Source organism: Bos grunniens, chromosome 12, assembly GCF_055505025.1.
Source record: "Bos grunniens cultivar Pamir isolate PY7600 chromosome 12, Bosgru_T2T1.0, whole genome shotgun sequence".
Lineage (NCBI taxonomy): Eukaryota > Metazoa > Chordata > Mammalia > Artiodactyla > Bovidae > Bos > Bos grunniens.
This window is the reverse complement of record NC_141176.1, coordinates 56,132,913-56,151,505: the sequence shown is the minus strand read 5'-3', so window position 1 is coordinate 56,151,505 and position 18,593 is coordinate 56,132,913. Positions and strand designations below refer to the sequence as shown.

The 18,593-nt window shown below is 36.0% G+C and overlaps 1 long non-coding RNA gene across 1 annotated transcript; it reads right to left on the bottom strand.

The window, feature by feature from the left end:
- Positions 1-115: 115 nt before the first annotated feature.
- Positions 116-17,754, bottom strand: LOC147361799 (uncharacterized). Its single transcript, XR_015137556.1, has 2 exons — positions 17,666-17,754; positions 116-1,345 (listed from the first exon to the last, which is right to left on the bottom strand). It is a non-coding gene; the product is annotated as an uncharacterized LOC147361799 (long non-coding RNA).
- Positions 17,755-18,593: the final 839 nt, after the last annotated feature.

The following is an 18,593-nucleotide window of genomic DNA, read 5'->3' as shown; positions in this document are numbered from 1 at the left end:
CGATGGACATGAGTTTGGGTAGGCTCTGGGAGTTGGTGATGGACAGGGAGGCCTGGCGTGCTGCAATTCATGGGGTTGCAAAGAGGCGGACATGACTGAGTGACTGAACTGAAGATGAGAATATTTACTTTATTTTCTAAATTGTGTCTAAAATACATATCGAACACAGAAAACGTTTCCTGAGAATATGAATTAAAAGCTAAGTAAGTTACATTTTAATAAAATTCCGAAACAATGAAGGAAAAAAGACCTATTTATAAATTTTATTTATAAAATGTGTTCAGAAAGCAAAACATATGATAGCTTACACATTTTATCAATTATAAAAAATGTATCTATTTAAAAAGCTATTAGAACATGAAATTCAACATGAATGAGAAGATGGTATTGTTAATTAAGATGCTCTATGTGGATGATACTCATTTATAGTTGTGACTGGACTCAAACATTTACTCAATCACCATCCTTCTAGGAGTTTAATTATGAAAAGTTTGTTAAGCTGTTAATAAATGTCAGACCCTTTTAAGTGTTAAAATATCATCTAGATAAAAGTTTCTAAAAGTGCTAAAGAAAGCAATGAGAAAAGCTTAATAAGGATGTTTAGAAGGAAGGCAGAAAGGGAGGGAGAAAGGAAAGCAGTAATGGAAGGATGGCAAAGGAAAGGGAAGTCACATTTACTAAAAAAATCCTTTATGTAAGTTTTACAGTTTCTACGAATGATATTCATTATATCAGTTTTTAAGGTTTATTCATAATGGTATTCATTTAAAAATAATAGTTGAAATTTTAATAAGAATTTATAGTTGAAAATATTAGTGAGTTTGACTCTAATTTGAATTTTTCAAAGAATTGTAGCAGAAGAAAATTTCCTCTTCCTCTCTGAGGATCAATTTCTTAATTGGAAAAGAGGGAGCATCTGAAAATCTGGTGATTATTTCTAGACTGCTAATTTCAGTTGGGAGAAGGCAATGGCATCCCACTCCAGTACTGTTGCCCGGAAAATCCCATGGATGGAGGAGCCTGGTAGCTTGCAGTCCATGGGGTCGCTAAGAGTCAGACACGACTGAGCGACTTCACTTTCACTTTCCATTTTCCTGCATTGGAGAAGGAAATGGCAACCCACTCCAGTGTTCTTGCCTGGAGAATCCCAGGGACGGAGAAGCCTGGTGGGCTGCAGTCCGTGGGGTCTCACAGAGTTGGACACGACTGAAGGGACTTGGCAGCAGCAGCAATTTCAGGTTCCTTGAATGTTACTGATTGTGTGACCGCTAGAGGGCACTCAAAACGTGATCTGGAGATTGGCTTTTTTGCTCAGTGTCGCCACCATGGTCTATCAAGTTCATATCTATAGGAAAATAAGAAAACTATTTCTTACTCACTTAAAATTGACTATAAATGTGACTTACTGTCAAATCAGTAAAATCTACCTGAAATAAACAAAGCAGGTAAAAACTTTGTGCTGTAGGAATAAATGTTGTATTTTTAAAGTTTAATTTGGAGCCTTTACACAGGTAGGAATCTCTAGGTAAATTTTCTCAGCAGTGATAGCCTTGGGGAAACAATAAGATCACATGATAGAATGATAACAAAATTTACAATCAGAATAATAATGAGGGCATTTACTGTTTATAAGTGCTTATGATGAACACCACATTATACTATGGACTTTATATATGTATGTGTGTATATATATATATATATATATATATAACTTCATTTGATTCACACACACACACAATGTGTTTCACTGACTCCAAAGTATTGTCAGGAGGAATTCTTAAGAGAAAGAAGGAACAGAAGGCCTTGGTAGTGACCATGAGTCAGACACAATGTTTCTCATTGTGTTTTTATAGAAAGTTTACTCCACAGTTTCAGATAAGCTATGACAAAACACCATCATTTAGTAGAGAACTTGCTTCTGTCTGAAATGGCATTTATATTTTAGACAATCTTTAATCAAGTAATAACATATGTATCTAGTTTGATTTATCTTCCCTTTGATTCTATTTCTTTTTCTAATTTATTTTTAGCAGCTAAAATGTAAAACATTGAAATTTAAAACTAAAGATTCTAGAATTGATTATGGTGATACTAAAGCTCAATGGGAAGTGTTCATTTTAATTTCCAAATCACGATTTTTAGTTAATAAGACATTCTGTATTAATTAGAGATGTTAATTCATAACAAGGTTTATGATCAACATGACTCCTTATTATATTGTCCACAAAGAAATGTTAAAGAGTGCTACTTCCTACTGTCCTATAGAGTGTTGTGAGAAATCAGAAAAAAGCAATCAGATAAAAAATATTATTACTCCCGTTTCACTAATAAGAAGATAAAAACAGCAAGATTTTAAGTTTGTTTTTTTTTCTTTAAATCTTTCTCAGTGGATGGAATTTTGGATTTCTTGTTCAGTTGCTTTACTGTGTTGTGTTAGTTTCTGTAAGTTATTTAAATTACTTAAAAGTAACAAGTATTGCTATGAATGAATATTTATGTTCCTCTTCTTCCCCGAAAATTCATATGGTAAAACCTAATGGTTGCAAGACCCTTTGAAATAATAAACTCCATGAATGCTCAAGTTTCTTATATAAAAGGACATAGTATTTGTATATAACCCATAGACATCCTTTCATATACTTTAAATCATCTCTAGATTACTTATAATACTTAATACAAAGTAGATATGCTTAGAGGCTCAGTTGTGCCCGACTCTTTGCAACTCCATGGACTGTAGCCCACCAGGCTTCTCTGTCCATGGGATTTTCCAGGCAAGAATACTGGAGTGGGTTGCCATTTCCTTCTCCAGGATCTTCCCTTCCCAGGGATTGAACCTGGGTCTCCTACATTGCAGGTGGATTCTTTACCAAGTGAGCCACCAGTGTAAATGCTATGTAACTATAATATGTAAATATGTGGCAGCATGAGGCAAATTTAAAATTTGTTTTTAGGGATTTTATGAAAGAATTTTTAAAAAATATTTTTCCTCTGTTTTTAGTTGGTTGAACCCAAGAATTCAGAACCTGCAGATATGGAAGGACAACTGTATTTGGAGATGGGGGCCTTTGGGAGATAATTATGTCATGAAAGTCAAGCCCTCATGATGGAATTACTGTCCTTATAAAAAATTATATGAAAGAGTTTGTCTTTTCTCTGTCTGTTTCTGCTCTGTGGTGATATATCAAGAAGATACCCATCTGTAAATAAGGAAGAAGGCTTTCAACAGATCCCTTCCATGCTGGTAGACTTATCTCAAACTCCCAGTCTTCAGACCTATATGAAATAAATCTTTCTGTTAGGTCACTCAGTAGAAGGTAGTAGCCTAAGGTTATAGTAGCCTAAGCAGAATAATACAAGTATAAAGCCTTCAGTTACTTATTAAATGTTATCCCTTCCTTATATTTAATCTTATGTTCTCTCTTTTGGCTCAGAGCTGAAGAATTCCATTGTTACTAGTCATTAACTACCTCATTATTTTCCTATATGAGCTTATAAAACCCTTTGTACCTTTATCCTTTCCCCTCATGGTTAATACCATATTTAAGCCATTTTCTCCCTCATGGTTATTGCTCAGAAAAACTCTAAAATATGCAAGTGACAAAGTAGAGAGTTGTTTTAGAAAGATAAGAAGGCATTGGTTAACAAAGTATCAAAAAATGAACAAATAATAAAATCAATAGGCTGGCATTGTGACTTTTGGTCTCACATTTTTAGGCCTTGGCTCAGAGTGCTGTTTCGTGGGAGAACATCACTGTTAGGTCCAAGTGTGAGAATTGAATCTCATTGAATAAAAGTGTGAGAACTGTTAACATTGCATTAATATGTGCTGTTCATCTTGGATGAGCCATCTTAATCACACATTACCAAAATACAATCTAGAAGAAGCATAGGATTGTAGTCTGCATTTCTGCAACCCTCTGCAAATTCAACAGAGTTGTGGTAAGGAATATAATCTAATATATCTCCTTCAGTTATACCTTGAACTTTTTGATGCTTCAATGCTTAATACAGCCAAAATTACTTTAGCAAAATGAACACAGTAAAGAAAGGACATTTTCAGAGAAGGTGTCTACTTTGGCCAAAGTATGTTCAGGCTAAGGCTCTTCAAAGAGATGATTTTAAATAAAGTCCTAAAGGAGAAGAAAGAAACATCTACAATAATATCTGAGAGAAGTGTTCTTTCTGCATAGGAACATCAAGTAAGGGAGTACAAGAAGGGGGTGCCAAGGGATAGAAATACCGTTTCAGTGGATGAAACCCAGTGAATAAAAGGGAGAATAGAAAGAGACGAAGTCATAAAGGGAGACAGGGGCCAAACCCACAGGACCTTGAAAGTCAGGGCAAGGCATGGAGTTTTTAATCTAACAGTTGTGTACTCCATTGGAAAAAAATGACATGATTTCAGTTTGGAGACATTATTCTGCTGCTAAGAGATGGATATTGAGACAAGAGTAGAAACAAAGAGATCAGCAAGGCTGCTTATATGCAGTTCAGGGAAAAACTGAAAGAGGTTCTTGGTGAGAGGCTACTGGATTTTACGAATATCTTGCTGCTAATGAAGTAAAAGTTGAATATAAGGCCTTAAGAAGAATCAAGGACGAATTCTCCAGTCCAGTCACAACTACTCAGGTGATGGTGATATTATTCACTATCAAGGGAAGAGTGAAAGAAGAATATTGACCATGAAGAAAGCAAGGACTGTATCTTACAGATGCACTGGATTATTGCTGCCTTGATTCAATTGCTGCCTGGTAAAATATTTTAATTATATTCTTTACCAAAACTTGTATGTGAAGTGAAAGTGATATCAAGAATACTGGAATGGGGAGTCATTCCCTTCTCCAGGGGATATTCCAAACCCAGGGATCAAACCCAGGTCTCCTGCATTGCAGACAGATTCTTTACCATCTGCATCACCAGGGAAGACCAAAACTTGCATGGTTTATGTAAAATACAAACATCCATATGCCCGTTATTTGGACTGCTTGTAGCAGAGTAAGTATCATGTTCATAAATTAATATATATGAATATAACCTTTCCAAGACATCTCAGAACACAAAATAACCAAAAATGGAAATATAATCCTATATAGAAACTCCAGAGACAGTTTAATGATTGTATAAATTAGAGACTGACTTATTGATGACTAAAAAGCATTGAAGGGCTAATTCTTATTTTCAAAAACAGAAAAAGTTGGACTATACAACTAAATGAAATGATACTGGAAAGATTCTTTCAATTTACAGAAAATAAGAAGTACAACTTAGAATATTAAGAATAAAATAATCTAATGTATATTAAAGACATGAGCAAGGAGAAAAACAGACACATAGAAAAAAAGTATGACAAGCACTACAGTTGGAATTTCAGGAATTTTAGTGTAATTCTAAAGAATATATGACAGATTTTTGTTATGATGCATAATAGAAATTTAATTAGAAACAAAATTAAACCTTTAACTAATTATGATTGCAATGTTACTATTATGCAAGTTCCTGTCCTTGTAAAATGAAGAACTGTTACTGGGAGTCAATATGGAAAGTTCACTGAGCAGAGAATGGAAGTAATAAATAAATACTAAAAGTGCTAAAGAAAGGAATATCATTGCATTCAAAAAGATGGGTATGGAAAACTGGGAATAGTTAAGAGTGACACACAGATGCACACATCTACCTTTCAAGGAGAGAACAAATAAAAAATGGATAAAATCACTAGATCTATTTTCTATTTATCATGCATGCTTTGATCATCCACCAAAGAGAGAGAAAAATGAGAAAAAGAACAGAATTAGAACTGGCACCACCATGTGGTACATAAAGTGAATTGAACTGGATTGAACTGAGCTGTTTTGAATTGAACTGCATTGAATGAAAATAACTGGGGATTGGTGGGGGGGCGGTGAGGAAAGGGGGAGAGGGGGTGGTACTGATTGTAAGTAGCTGGCTGTATAGCAGAGTAGCTGAGTAATTAGTCAAGAGCTTTATACTAAAGCCAACTGTGTGAGGTTGCTGTGGAGTGAGTGGAAAAATAAAATGAGGGTTTACTTCTAACAGGAACTGGAGTCAAATATAAATGTTAGAATTGAAAAAAAGCTATTCAGAGAAAAGAAAATGAATTTGCTGCAAATAGATGTCAACAAAAAATAAGAAAGTGAAGACTAGAGGAAATATAGAAATGAAAAATGCTGCAATAGAAATCTATTGAAAGACATATATATATACAGAATTATTTTATTTTTGTTTTGGCTGTGCCACTTGGCTTTTAGGATCTTAGTTCCCTGACCAGGGACTGAACTTGGGTCCAGGGCAGTGAAAATATCAATTCCTAACCACAGGACTGCCAAGGAACTGATTTTATTGTCTTCTAATTCTGGGATATTACCGAATTCAACTTCAAAGTGCTCTTCTTTCTTCTCAGTTGAATGCAATGTACAGATCCTCACCCCCAATCAGATGAGCCACTAAGGAAGGACTCATACATTGATGGCTCTTGAGAAACAATAAAGATCTCTGAATAATAAGTTGAGGCTGACAATGCCCTCTGTCCATTCCTCACAGCTGCACATTACCTTCCCAAACATGGAAAAGTATAAACTATGCAATGGGACATTTAGCTGTTTCATGGGTGTGAACCAGGAACAAAGCACAGATAGCCCTAGCGGTCCCTTCTGAATAAGAATTACTGACAAATAACAAAGTTCCTGTACTGTATAGCACGGGGAACTACGGGCAATATCCTGTGACAAATCATAATGGAAAAGAATATGAAAAGGAATATATATATATATGCATACACACACACACACATATATATGCGCGCACACACACACACACACACACATATATATATATGTACACACACACAGGCTTTGGGCTTCCCAGGTGGCACGAGTGGTAAAGAACCCACTTGCCAATGCAGGAGATGTAAGAGACCTGGGTTCCATCCCTGGGTGAGGAAGATCCCCTGGAGGAGGAGGGCATGGCAATCCACTCCAGTATTCTTGCCTGGAGAATCCCCATGGACCTAGGAGCATGGTGGACTGCAGTCCATACGATCACAAAGAGACACGACTGAAGCCACCAGGCACAGACACATGCCTATATATACACATATAATTATGTATAATTGAGTCACTTTGCTTTACAGAAGAAATAAGCACAACATTGTAAATAAACTATACATCAATAAAATTTACTAAAAAAAAGAATATTGTTAGAGTCTTCATTCTAAAACTGCCACAGCATAATACACTACATTCATCAAGTAAGCCCTTCGGCCTTAACAGAACGACTGCTTGAAATGGGTATCTGTTGTTAAGCTTTTTAAAACGCCATATTTTGTGATGATTAGCTCTCTGCCTCAGGGTTCTGTATACCTTGTCTGAGACTTCTAATCAAGTAGTCCTCTGCAGTCCTATGCTGGAGCAGCCTGTGCCAGTCTGAGGGAACTGAGGGTTGCCCCTTGTTCCAACTCTGCTTTCAGTGACTTTCAATTGGTGATGGGAAATCAGCCGTGGTAGTATTTATACTTCAGAAATCATGGAAAGTCACAAATCAGAAGCTCCCTGCAGCCCCAGAGCCCAATCTATAAACGTGTACCAACGCACCACTGTCAAATGAATTCAAGGGGAAAGAAGACAGTGAGAAAAAAGTACCACACAAAGAATATGTCTTTCCTTCTACTTTGTACTCTCCTTGTTTATTACAGTGTGTTGGTCATGGTCATTGGACTAGTGTTAGAGAAATACAGATCTAAATGCCAATTCCATCTTTTAATATCTCTGTTACCTTGAAAGTTGCTCAGTTGTGTCCAACTCTTTGTGACCCCATGGACTATACAGTCCACGGAATTCTCCAGGCCAGAATATTGAAGTCGGTAGTCCGTTCCCTTCTCCAGGGGATCTCCCCAACCCAGGGATCAAATCAGGTCTTCCACATTGCAGGCAGATTCTTTACCAGGTAAGCCACCAGGTAAGCCCAAGAATACTGGAGTGGGTAGCCTATCCCTTCTCTAGTCAATCTTCCTGACTCAGGAATCAAACCAGGGTCTCCTTCATTGTAGGTGGATTCTTTACCAGCTGAGCTACCAAGGAAGCCACTGGGCACATTAAATAACTTCTTTAAAAAATATTTATTTTAATTGGAGGCCAATTACTTTATAATATTGTAGTAGTTTTTGCCATACATCGACATGACTCAGCCATGGGTGTACATGTGTCCCCCATCCTGAACCCCCCTCCCCCTATCTCCCCATCCCATCCCTCAGGGTTGTCCCAGTGCACCGGCTTTGAGTGACCTGTTTCATGCATTGAACTTGGACTGGTGGTCTATTTCACATATGGTAATATATATATTTCAATCCTATTCTCTCAAATCATCCCACCCTCGCCTTTTCTCACAGAGTCCAAAAGTCTGTTCTTTATATCTGTGTCTCTTTTGCTCTCACATTTGAGTCATCATTACCATCCTTCTAAATTCCATATATATGCATTTATATACTGTATTTGTGTTTTTCTTTCTGACTTACTTCACTGTGTATAATAGGCTCCAGTTTCAGCCACCTCATTAGAACTGATTCATATGCATTCTTTTTAATAGCTGAGAAATGTGATTCATGGGGTCGCAAAGAGTTGGACACGACTCAGCGACTGAACTGAACTGAACTGAATGTTCCATTGTGTATATGTACCACAGCTTTCTCATCCATTTGTCTGCCAATGGTCATCTACATTGCTTCCATGTTCTAGCTATTGTAAACAGTGCTGTGATGAACATTGGGGTACACGTGTCTCTTTCAGTTCTGGTTTCTTTGGTGTGCATGCTCAGCAGTGGGATTGCTGGGTCATATGGCAGTTCTATTTCCAGTTTTTTAAGGAATCTCCACACTATTCTCCATAGTGGCTGTACTAGTTTGCCTTCCCAACAACAGTGTAAGAGGGTTCACTTTTCTCTGCACCCTCTCTAGCACTTATTGTTTGTAGACATTTTGATAGCAGCCATTCTGACCATCAGGAGATGGTACCTCATTGTGGTACTTAATTGCCTTTCTCTGGTAATAAGTGAAGTTGAGCATCTTTTCATGTGTTTGTTAGCCATCTGTATGACTCCTTTGGAGAAATGTCTGTTTAGTTCTTTGTCCCATTTTTTGATTGGGTCATTTATTTTTCTGGTATTGAGCTGCATGACCTGCTTTTTTATTTTTGAGATTAATTATTTGTCAGTTGCTTCATTTTCTATTATTTTCTCCCACTCTGAAGACTGTCTTGTCACCTTGCTTATAGTTTCCTTCATTGTGCAAAAGTTTTTAAGTTTAATTAGGTCCCATGTGTTAATTTTTGCTTTTATTTCCAATATTCTGGGAGGTGGGTCATAGAGGATCCTGCTGTGATGTATGTCAGAGAGTGTTTTGCCTATGTTTTCCTCTAGGAGTTTTGTAGTTTCTAGTCTTACACTTAAATCTTTAATCCATTTTGGTTTTATTTTTGTGTATGGTATTAGAAAGTGTTCTAGTTTCATTCTTTTACAGGTGGTTGACCAGCTTACCCAGCACCACTTGTTAAAAGAGATTATCTTTTCTCCATTATATATTCTTGCTTCCTTTGTCAAAGATTAGGTGTCCATAGGTGCATGGACTTATCTCTGGGCTTTCTGTTTTGTTCCACTTCTGATCTATATTTCTTTTTTTGTGGCAGTACCATACTGTATTGATGACTGTAGCTTTGCAGTATAATCTGAAGTCAGACTTGTTGATTCCTCCAGTTATTTGAGGTTTTTTTTGTATTTCCATACAAATTGTGAAATTAATTGTTCTAGTTCTGTAAAAACAATACTGTTGGTAGCTTGATAGGGATTGCATTGAATCTATAGATTGCTTTGGGTAGTATACTCATTTTCACTATATTGATTCTTCTGATCCATGAACATGATATATTTTTCCATCTATTTGTGCCATCTTTGATTTCTTTCATCAGTGTTTTATAGTTTTATAACTTCTTTAAGCCAATGCTTCAACACTTACATAATGTAGTAAAATTTTTAAATCACCCTTGGCATATAAACACTGATAGTGAGTAGCAGCAAAATAATGAGTGAGTATGCTCATTAATTACTGTCTTAGTTTTCCAATATCTTTCTGACTCTGCCTCTCTCTCTCTCAAATCCTTCATAGCATCTATCAGAACTAGATTGTATGTTTAATTCTATTCAGTTTAGCACTCAGCTAGGCTTAGTTCTTCTGGCAAGATCATAGATTTTACTGGTAAATTATCCATCACCCACTTGCTATATGTGCCATCTCTACACATCTCTATCAGATCCTATCTTTTAGGGTATAAAATGAGCACAGTGCTACTGTGACATATTTATAGTAAATTTTTACTGACAAATCATGATTTAAATAAGCATGTATTGTAATTGTGCTTCCCAGGTGGCATTGGTGGTAAAGAACTTGCCTGCCAATGCAGGAGACATAAGAGTTGCGGGTTTGATCCCTGGGTGGGGAAGATTCCTTGGAGGAGGGCATGACCACTCACTTCAGTATTCTTGTCTGGAGAATCCCATGGACAGAGAAGCCTGGTGGGTTATGGTCCATAGTGTCTCAGAGAGACATAACTGAAGCAACTTAGCACATGCTCATATTGTAATTACTGGGAGACTCCAAAATGATGATAACTCATGTTGATTTTCTCAAAAAGTTTCATAGAAATGTTCTACTTTCAGACAGTGGGGGAAATCTAGGTATAATATTTTTCACTGGGAGACTTACTTAGTTTTGTATTCCTTTTATCACACCCCCTGAAAGCATGTCCTAGTAGAACTCAGAATGAATTCATTCTGAATTCCAGAATCCCAGAATGAGTCTGGGAAATAGAATTTTTAGTGGAAGAGGAGGAGGAGAAGAGACTGACAGGTCAGGGAAGTTACACAAAATAAGTGAAAATGGGTATTGTGTACTGATAGACAGTACCAGCTCAATTTGATTCCTGGGCCATTCCAAAGCTATTAGATATTAAGGTAACATAATCTTTTATGACTCTGCTTTCTATCATATTTCACATCCCCACTCATACCAAACACTGATAACACAAGACAAATTATAAACCAATTTAACTTAGGAACACAGGTACAAATAATATTGAATGAAACATTGACAAAGTCCAACAAGGCATTAAACATTATTATATTCCTACCAAGGTAGGTTTATCCAAGAATATAAATATAATTCAATGACCAGTAGTGTGTGAATGGAATGGATTGAATGAGAAAATCCCTTCTCTACTAGATGGCAAAGAAAATGCTGGACAAGATTCAATATTCCAATTATTTTCTTTATAATATAGCAAGAACTCAGCTTTTTAATAGGCTATAAAGCCTTTAACCTTAGGGTATAAGTCTGGTTATGTGGATCAGGGTTATTTCCCAGACCCTTCCCACAGTGCTGAAACCAGACTCCACTTGCATCCCTATGTTACTTGCCAGCTGTTGCCCATCCATACAGTCTCATTCCATCAGAGAAGCTCTCCAAGGATGCAAATAATAATTAGAAGAGGTCAATATATTTATCCCTCTATCTCTCTTTTGCTAAAGGAAGCTCCATGGCCCTATGTGTCAATTTTTCCCATTCTGCTTAACTAGACAGATCTGGTGGGTCTAAATCCCACCAAGACCTCAAAGCTTTAGTTGCTCAGCCTCATATCACCTATCACCTGTTTCTGTACTTCTGCACAGGAGAATCCCTCCACTTGTCACTGGGAGGGAGATCAGCTGAAAATAACCAGCACTACCGCCTAGGGGGATTCTTCTGGGTCTAACTCTCCTTGGAGGAATATACGAAGAAGGATAATTATCCAGGCAGACCCATGGACAGTATGTGGCCTGAGCTGTGAATTGGGGTTGTATATGGTTTGGCACATTTTGCTAGCCTCTGCACTGAGTGCTGACAGTGATGTATGTGAGTCATTTCTGTGACTCATCTCGAGATGTGCCACAGAAGGGTAACTTCTCTGTCTGTGTGTGGGCAGCTATTTCTGGGAGGCAGGAGAGGAGAAGGGCACACAGCATCAGAACAACTTCCAACCCTAATCTGACAACTGCCTTCTTCCCAGAAAGTTCTGAGTTGTGAACAGAAGCAGGGAAAAGAGAGTATCCCTCTTCAAGGCTTTGTTTTAGCTTATTTTTTTAAAAATAAAACACAATTACACTTTGTTTTAGAAGAACTGGGAAGTTACTTTAAATCTAAAAGAAAATGATGATGTTTGAAATAAAAATACATGTTGTAAGTATGAAGAAATGTTGATAATTAATATTTTTGACTGAGAGAAAACACAAAATAAACACCCAGGATGAAAGTTGTTAAGAATCATAGAGATAATTAAAATTTTAAAATATATTTGTTCAAATAGACAAAATTATTGTTGTGTTAATTATCCTGTTTTTTTTTTTTAGGAGTTTGATATTTGAAAAGATTTAAATTCTCTTTAAAAATTGTGAAGAATATTTTAATTTTTTAAAGAATAAAATGTGTATTTAAATATGAAAAAATGAACAAAAAATACCTATTTCTAAGGTAAGACAATTGAGAAATTAAAATATCCTTTTCTTAAAAAGCAAATAAATCCCCAAAGCAGAGAAGAATATGCTTTGAGTTATAAGTGGAATCCTTCTTTTGGTCATGACTCAAAGGGACATTGCCTAATTTATAAACTAGGAGCATGGGTTTTTGACTCTAAATTGAGAAGTATGACTTACAATGAATCTTTCAATACCTTTTTGGTTCTAGAATTCTCTAAATCACATTAACTTTTGTATTTCTACTTAGAAATGCTTTCTACTTTTCTAACAGCAAATATCAATATTAAGGCAATATGAGTATATTGTATTACAATGGTACCTAGAACAGGAAAAAGTCATGTGTCACATAGGTATATATAGCCTCATATAAAATATTTTCAATTGAAGGATTCTAATGGATAACAGCAAAAATATTTTGATTCATGTTAAAATACAGTATAAAATCAATCACAAAAAGTTAGCAGAGTTAAAAATATTGGACACTGAAGGAAAAATACATTAGTTTATAATCCTGTGAAAAACTTCAATATTATAACCTGTGAGTTCTTTAATTTTGGAATGCATCTTTTTTCCATTGTAAAGCTGATCTATAAATTGTCAAAGTACTTGACTCTAATAAAACTGTAATTTGATGTAAATTCCAAAGAGGAAAATTCTGATTTTCAATATATCAAGATGAGGGCTTCCCTGGTGACTCAGTGGTAAAGAATCCACCTGCCAATGAAGAAGACATGGGTTTGATCCCTCGTCTGGGAAGATCCCTCATGCCTTGGAGCAACTAAGCCTTAACTAACTAAACCCCAACTAACCACAGCTACTGAGCCTCTGCTCTAGAGCCTGGAAGCTGCAACAACTGAGTCCATTTGCTGCAGTTATGAAAGCCCATGTACACTAGAGCCTGTGCTGCACAAGAGAAGCCGCAGCAATGAGAAGCCCATGCCCTGTAAATAGAGAGTAGCCCATGTTCACTGCAACTAGACAAAAGCTCATGCAGTAATGAAAACCCTGCACAGCCAAAAATAACTAAATAAAAAATTATTTAAAAATATATTGAGAGGAGATATTTAAGTAGTGGCAGGATATTTAGTTCATTGTACACTTAAATATTACTTATTGGTATGAATATCCAATTGTACACCTGTTTAAGTAGACTATGCTTCAGTTAATTATATAGTCCCCAAATAGCTACCTGAGTCACTGCTTAATCTATCAATCAGGGTGCCATCCTGTCAGTAAACAGAAGCAACCAGGTACTACAATAGACAGAATGTAATATGAAAAATTATTACTAGGAATAGAGTTGTTAACCAGGTTATTAAAGAAGCAGAAGACAGCACTAAGATATCAGAGGGATAATGACTGCAGGGAGTAACTGAGCTAGGATGCAGGAACCAAGGAAAGAATATAGAAGTTTCAGAAAGCTAGAGAAGGGGTCCAATGCAGCCCTCACTTTAGGGGAGAGGAATTAACACCCCCTCCTGGTGAGAGAAGTAATTTGCGGACATACGTTAAAAAATCACCACAGTGATTAATAAATGTTTCAGGAGCAATGCCTTGTTATGCTATGCTATGCACTATATCCACTTTCTCCTTTAAGTTTTACCTACGAATGTTAACGCTCATTGTGGATCTTGCCTGTGGCATCAATACTACTGTATTCCAATAGTGATTCTCCATCTTCCTCATTTTTTCTACATATATTATTTGGAGTTCTTCTGAGAGGAAGTTTGTTTATCCTCCCTCCATTTTTCATCTATATTCAATCATTTATTTATATTAGTATAGACATTTTTCATTGCATTCTTTAGATTACAATATAATCCTATCATATTTACTTTGTTGTTCAGATTGTTCTAGCTTTGATTATTGGGAGCTTTTTCAGCCTAGTTCTTTGTCCCTTTGATGTGAGCCCATGACTCCCTACCTCCCCTTTTCGAACTTACTTTTTGGAACTGTAAGATACTCAAGGCTCATATTTTATTTTTTTCTGCTCAAATCCAAGATCAGCCAATTTTTCAGGGATCCTTGGATTCTTTTATTGAATAATTGGCATTTAGAAACTAAGGTATGTGCTCTATGTGTGCTCATACAAAAAGTGATTTTTACTTTATATTACTTAGAAAAGAATTCTATGTTTATGGTAATAAATATTTATCATGAAAACTGAGGAAAATAGATAACATTATAAAAAATAATAAAAGTATGCCATATACCATTATCCTGTGATAATAACTCAATTTCTTAGTTGACTTTCCTTTTTCTATACATATTTTTAGTAATGGGGTATCATTATGAGTTGAGTTTAGTTCTCCTTAATTAGTTCTTAATAATTACATTTCATTATTAAACATTCTTTTGAGGATTTGTACCTACATCATGATTCATTCTATTTCTGAACTTCCGTGTAAGAGATAAGCTGAAATCAACTAATGTACATTCAAAGACCAAAATAAAAGGAGAATAATGTAAGAGTGTGTTCTTAATTTAGATGAAAAGGAAATTAATAGTTATACAGATTCTTATCTGAAAAAAGAAACTTGAAATTAAAATATTCAGTATAAGACTTTTGGAGTATAGTATTACATTGTTTAAAAGATCTGATCACAGCCAAGAGAAGAAAAATAGATGTGTCACTTACTCCTAGCTTAATGTATCTATCTCTGCTTTGTAATATCTTAGATATTTATATTTTATAATTAACTTCTAATGCTATTTTTTTGGTACATAAGATTTTCCTATTTAACAATAAAGGAATACAAGGTGATACAAGTTGCAAACTAAGGTTACTATGTAGCCCCAGTTTAATGTACATATTTATTTAATTTTTACAATTTTAAGACCAAGACATAAGAATTCACTCCAGTTAACTGGCTTCAGTTTGTTTAAAAAGAAATGAATAGAAAGATGATTAGTAAATTAAAAGAGTGCTTGAACATTAAGAGAGATGGAATGAATAAAACCCATTGCACTCTATCTTTTTAGGAACAAAATAAAATGAAAGAATGTGCAGCAAATGAGAGGAGTAACAATGGGAAAAGAAAAAGGAAACAATTTTTACACTATACTGGTGATGTGCAGAGGCATAATTAAATGTTAATTTCAGCTTGCTTCCTGTGTGATGCTATACTTAAGCGGTATCTCTATCCTTAAGGTCAATAACAGTTTGAACTTTTCTCCTACTTGTGCTCTTTCTGTTGTCAGTAGTTCATCCTCAATACTTTTTTTTTCTGAAATCATTCACTAAAATAAACATTTAAATAACCACCTCTACTCAAATAAATCCAAAAATAATCAAACAAATGAAGCAACTCTCCAGATAAACCTGAAAAGGAACAAAACAAAACAACCTTAACTTTTCATTGAATCACATGAAACCATGCTATGTGAAAGTTCTGTAAATGTATCTAGGTGGTATCATTTCAGCTTCTGGAGAAAAAAGTCATCATAAAAGTTTGACATTATATGAATAAATATGAAAAAATCAACCCAAGTGTGTTAATTCCTACCACCACACAGCAAATTACCGCAATCTTACCAGCTTAAGACAACACACAGTTATTATGTCTCAGTCAAGAGTTTTGACATGACAGCTGAGTCCTTAGCAAGGCAGTGTTGATGTGTCTGCCAGGACTCAGCTCTCATCACAGAATAAATAAGAATTTACTTGCAATAGATCCACTTCCCAACTCATTCTGGTTTTTGATGGAATTCATTTCCTTGCAGGACTGAAACTAAGGGACACAATTTATATCTGGCTCTCACCTGGAGGCCTCTCTCACTTATACAGGCCACCTGCAGTTCCTTGCACAAGGTCATTTTGTAAGCCCTTTCACAATATGGGGACTTGCTCATTCAAATCCAGCAAAGGGTGAAGAGAAATTGGCTAGCAAGACTCTATCTTAAATAAAAATGTTTTGATCATGGAAGGGATATTGAATTACCTTTTCCATTTTCTTTTATTCAGAAGCAAGTCAAGGGTCCTTCCTATACTCAGAGGGAGAAATGATGTGAATATCATGAGGTGGGAAATCCAGAGAGGCCACATTTGTGTGTGTTTTCAGCAGTCTGACCCTTTGCCCGCTATGAGTCACGTCCCTCCTGCATTCAAAATACATTTACCTCATCCTAAGTGTCCCAGTGAAGTCATGTTATTAGAGCATCAGCCCCCAAAATATACTGGCAAAGTCTAAAATCTTATTATATAAATAAGATCCAAGTGCTGATTATGATATTGCAAGTAACTATTTAAGTGTCTCCTGGGTGGGCTTCCCAGTTGGCACTAGTGGTAAAGACCTCACCTGCCAATGCAGGTTAGACATAAGAGATGCGGGTTTGAAACCTGGGCTGGGAAGATTCCCTGGAGGAGGGCAAGGCAACCCCTCCAGTATTCTTGTCTGGAGAATCCCATGGACAGAGGAGCCCGGTGGGCTGCAGTCCATGGGGTTACACAGAATCAAACACGACTGAAACAACTCGGCATACACACACATGGGTATAACCAAGGATTTGTCAAACTAAAGTGACAAATTGATAGGATATCAGTCTACCACACACCCAGTATACAATGCCACCTGGTAGAGGAACAGGTTATCAGCTATTGATAAAACCCTTCCAAAAAGGGAAATGGAGAGCAAAAGGGAGTTACTGATCCACAGCAGTTTTGAAATCCAGCCAAATGAATGATGAGGCTCCTTGATAAGATTTAAGGCCCAGGAATAACTTCCTTAAAAAAGAAACCCACTTTCTCCTCCTGTTTTTTGTTTTGTGTGCAGCTTAATACAACTCCACTTTCTGGGTTCTTGACTGCATTCTGGGCTTTTGGTTCTACCCTCTGGACAGTCTTTCCTTTTTTAGGAAAGGCAGCACGTGTTTGCAGTTGACCAGTTTTGTAAGTCCATTTCTTTCAGTAGAAACCTAGGGGCCTGATGGCCTCCATACATTTTATATTCTCTGTGCCCCATTCAATTCAAACTGGTAGTGTTTCTACTGAGATAATTTTCTCAAGAACCTTGTAGATTTCTCAAAAATTTCAGGCGGAGTCATGCCATTACACCAAAATATGATATTCGCAGATTTTTTGAGATAACTTCTCTACCTTCTGCTGAGATGGCTGAGGATTCACCTCGAGCATCCTCAGGGTCCCGTGGCTTGATAAAGAGCATCTGTGAGGCACACCCTTAATCTCTGAAAGAGCCATTTGTAAGATTGAATACCTTGAACTTTTCATTTTCCTGAGGTCTTTAGGAAAAGAGTTTTACAGTCACATCTTTAACATTTCCTCTAGAGCATGCTATACTGACAATTTGTCTCCTGTTTTCTGTCTTTTCCCATCTGGAGTGATTGAGAATTTTCAAAATTATCAATTCATGGCTCCTTTTAAAATTCTTTGTTCAGTTAATTATTATCCTTTCATATTTTACTGTAGGCAACAAGAAAAAAAAAGACAGATGGTATCTTACACTTTCCTTGGAAATCTCCTCAGATATATTCCGAAGTTCACTACTTTTTTCCAACCTTACTTTATTTCTCTACATTTCTTTGTACTGGAAAAATTCAAAGTATCCATTATGCCATTTGTTTGTCAAACAATTAAAATACACTTTGACTCAGATGCTTAAAAAATAACCTCCAGGCCTTCCATTATCATGGACTACATTTTTTTCCCTTTCTTCATATTCATTTTAGAAAATTAAGCTGTTGGTACCATTCACAGAATAAAACTGAGCAAAAGCTATTTTTCTGTTCTAGTAAGATATTCTAGTTTTTATATTGACATAATACTAACATAATTAATATTGTGTAAGTTTAAGATGTACAATGTGCTGATTTGATATATTTATATATTGCAGTATGTGATATATTACCCTCAAGCTAACATCTCCATCTTGTCACATAAATATCAATTATGATTTGTGGGAACAACTTAGATATAGACTTTCAGCAACTTTGGAGTTTATAATAGTCAAGTTGTCTGTAGTTACCATGTTGTGCATTGGATCTACAGGACTTAATTGTCTATGAAT